Below are 4241 nucleotides of genomic sequence, written 5' to 3'. Positions count from 1 at the left end.
TAGATAGATAGATAGATAGATAGATAGATAGATAGATAGATAGATAGATAAAGCAAAAGGCCTTCTAGAGAAACTAGCTGAGGTAATACTCTAATTGTACACTGAACTATCAAACTCAAATTCTTTTAACTGTAATGCCCTAGTTTACTATTTATAGTAACTATTTACTCATACTACTTTGACAAATAGTCACTGTTTCTCCTGTAATGTACATAGACACTGGTAAAATGAAGTGCTTCTCTTCAAACTTTCAACATGGTTCCAAATAAAAAAACCGAGATTTAAAATTACCTGGATGTTAGTTGACTGCAGCCCAGCCGTGGGGGCCTTGTGCTCCCGGGTGAATGAGAAGCAAGGCCTTGTCTGTCTGACCTCTCGTAAAAACTCCACCTCTTGCTTGTGCCACTCACCTTGCCTGTGACTTGGGAACCTAGATTCTGTGCGTGTGGCCAACGACTTTCACTTGTTTTCAAGAAGGATGTACAAACGTTGCTGCTACTGTTGCAACAAAGAAAGAAAAATCATGGTAACACAAATGCAAAAGAACTCTGGGAATGGACACCCAGGAAAAGAAGACAAGATTATCGTGCTGGCATGCTTCCTTCCTCTGTCAAATGATAAAAGAAAAAAAATTAAGGATCATAAGAAGTAGTGTTAGGACAGATATTTCCTTAAATTTATACGCTTAAGTTAAAACCTATTTGAATCCTCCTTAAGAAACTGTATTTGAAATGAACTTTACACATTCTCTATCAGTTGGGAAGGAAGAACAAGCCAGAAAAAGACCACCCTTGGGCAAACATGAAGAAGGATGGAGATTTGGATTTTCATCCTGCTTCTCCTCCCAGCCCTTCGAAGCACACCTATGTGCTCGCATGCTCACGGCTCCACCATCTCATACCAACCTGGGTTTTGATTAGGGTTTTCTCTCTCCAAACATTGGAACTTTTGCAATGAAGAAAATCAACAGTTCTGGCCGTGTGAGAGGTGCCCTAGCAGGTCACAAAACTGGTGACCTAAGTTTGAAGGCACGGAACCCACAGAAGGTGGCAGAGAGAGCCGGCTACACAGAGTTGTGGTCTGACCTGTGGCACATGACACCCTTATGCAGCACATACACCTCAAATACGCAGTAATAAAAAGTACAAGTTTAAGTGTTTAAAAGCCAGCGGTTCTGAAACCTAGCCCCTTACAAGGCTGTGGTAGGTGGAGGGTGAACCTCAGGTCACACAGTGAGGGTGGGTGGCAGCTTCAGTGTTTCGATCGCTGGGTCTATTGATGAAAGCAGGGCGTTAATTCTGCAGGGCGTTACAGGAAATGCAGATAACCTGAGTGAAAACACCATCCTATTCTCTCTGCCGTAGGCCACACACACTTGCAATAAAAACGTTAAGTTTTTGTGACTTACACGTTTCTGCATCGTTCCTTCAGCTTCATCAACTTTGCATTTAAAATATAGTAACCTCTGACAGGTTAGCTGAGTTGGGGGTAGTCTTCAGCCACCAGTGACTCATGGTGAAGCAGCTTCTCCAGGGAATTCCTTCATTCATTCCTAATAACATATAGCTGGTTTTGAAGCAAATGGGTCTTTCAGAGAGCTATGATCATTCTTCAATGTAGTTTTGATTTTGAGGCAAGAATAACCCCGGTGAATCTAAAGTTCCAGTTATGTGCCATACAGATAAGCTCAATTTAATCCTAAAACAAACTCAAACTGAGGGATATTTTCAAAAGGAGCATCTTCAAAACTGTATCTGATGTCATGAAAGGTGAAGGTTAAAGATGAAAGGACCATGCCAAATAATATAGTGTGTGATTTCCTGGAGTGGGCAGGCAAGAGGGGGATAGTCAGGAATGACTCAGACAACTGGCAGACTTAGAATACGAACAATGCATTTGGTGATGGTGCTATATCAGTTAACTTTCTGAATTTACAATTCTGTAAGAAAATTGTTCTTAGAAAAGAGATCCTGAGGCATTTGATGGAGAGTGAGAGCATGATTTCAAGAATTCAGTCTTGGCTCAGTCAAGAAAAAAACAAACAAACAAACAAACAAAAAAAAAACAATGTACTTGACATATGAGCAATAGATAGGTAGGGAGATAACAAAATGTTTTTACAGTTGATATGCTTGGAAGGAAGGCCATGTGGAAATTCTTGCTACTCTTCTATAGTGTGGCATCATTTCAAAATGACAATTTAAAAGCACTCTTAAAAACAATAGAGAGGCTGGTAGATGGCTCAACAGGTAAGCAGACATACCAAAGACCTGAATTTGCTTCCTAGCTCCCTGGTCAGGCTGCTCACAACCATTGTAACTCCAGTTCCGGGGTATCTGACACCCTCTTCTGGACCACAAGGGCTCCTTCATTCACATGTGTGCGCACACACACGCACACGAACACACATATACACATAACTAAAAATAAATCTTTTTTAAGAAAAACACAGAAGTCAATCTTATCTTTATCCTTGGCTTAAAGAAAAGTTAAAAATACCCCCCCCCCAGACCTCCGTACCAATGACTCCCACATTAGCTGCAAGAGTTTTGAGACTCTAGTCCAGCGGTTCTCAGCCTTCCTAATGCTACGGCCCTTTAATGTAGTCCCTCCTGTTGTAGTGAGCCCGCCATGAAATCATTGTTTCTATTTCATAACTGTAGTTTTGTTACTGTTATGAACGTAATGCAAATACCTGATATGTAGGCTATCTGACACGTGAGCCCTGTGAAAGGATCATTTGACCCCTGAATGGGCTGAGACCCCCAGCTTGAGAACCACTTATCTAGACTGACTGATGTGGGGCTTGGTGAGCACTTATGTCTTGGGACGCTACCTTTTAGTTGGATTGCAGGGGAGGTCTGCCTGCAAGCACAGTTCTCGAAGGGAAAAGTAGGGGCCATGAGATCATATCCTGCCCGTAACCGCCAACAGCAGGCAGGTCCTTGGGTTGCATTTGAGCCTCCGTGGTTGGTGATGAGAAATAGGAGTGAGGTTAATGTCTTGAGACCTTGGAGCCTCTGGACCTAGCAAAGCTACTGGGGAGACAAAAGGACAAAAGATGGCAGATTTGAGAGGAGGGCATTACCCCCCATGAGAGTGACAGAGAAGTCATTCTTGATTGTTCCCAGTCAAACTATAGCCACGTTTAACACTTGGGACACTTGGCAAGTGTCTTGCTGGACACCAGCTTCATCACAAAGGACGGAGCCACCACAGCAGGGAGGAAGGGAGGCTTTATAGGCCCAAGGGGCCAACAAGAGACAGGTATCTAAGCCAGAGAAAGAGTGTACGGTCCGCGTCCTGTCTGTGTCTGAATAACTGGTGTGTGACACACTGAAGCCATAGTCAGTGCTGGGGGTTCATAAGCTCTTGGTGGGGAAGGGGAGGCTGTTTATTTTAATGTTACCTCATGTCATTTGGAAATATTCAGGAGCTGTCAGTTTCCAATGGCTGCCATACCCAAAAACAACAGCCTGGGTGATTTCAAGAGTAGAACTTTCTTTCTGCAGAGTTCTAGAGGCTCTGGTCAAAAATTAAAGTGTTCCTGGGTTGTTTCCACAGAGGCCTCTCTCTGCCTTGCTATCCTCGTTTGCTTTTTTTTTCTGGGCACACGTACCACTCATGTCCTTTTCTGTGAACAAATTTCTTTGTTGTGGTCAGATGGAATTCATTCAGACTGAATGAGGCTCATCCTAGGGGCTTCATTTAACTACTTAAAAACTTGTCAGGTCTCTGTTGTTGCTATTAATATTTATTATTGATTTATCTTTTAATTAAACCGTGGTTATTCCTAAACCAGCTGTATACTCAAATCACCACACATAGACTAGGATTTATTTAATTAACCTAGAGCACAATGCTGGGCAACGATTACTCCATCCTAAACCTTCAATCCCACATAGTTTCCAACCATTCAGATTTCACCCATCATACTTGCTTTTAGTCATATCTTAGGTCCAGTTCATCTCTCCTCATGGATCCAAGATCCTTTCCCCCAATCTCTCCTCTCCTCTCTGATCCCTCCCACTTGCTTCTTTCTCCTCCTCTCTGGACCAAGATGTCCCACCCTATTCTCTCCATTGCACAGCATTGGCTGGTTGTTTTATTGAAAATACAGAGAACAAATCGTGGCATGTTTACACAAACTTAAGACGGATGATTCTTAGAATAAGCATCACAATGCAATGTCTGGATTGAAACCAAATAGTGGGGTAGAGAAATCAGCATTTGAATGAACA

The sequence above is a fragment of the Psammomys obesus genome, unplaced genomic scaffold, assembly GCF_907164565.1.
Source record: "Psammomys obesus unplaced genomic scaffold, mPsaObe1.curated_primary_1811, whole genome shotgun sequence".
Classification (NCBI taxonomy): domain Eukaryota; kingdom Metazoa; phylum Chordata; class Mammalia; order Rodentia; family Muridae; genus Psammomys; species Psammomys obesus.
The sequence above is the reverse complement of the archived record's forward strand: the minus strand, read 5'-3'. Positions refer to the sequence as shown.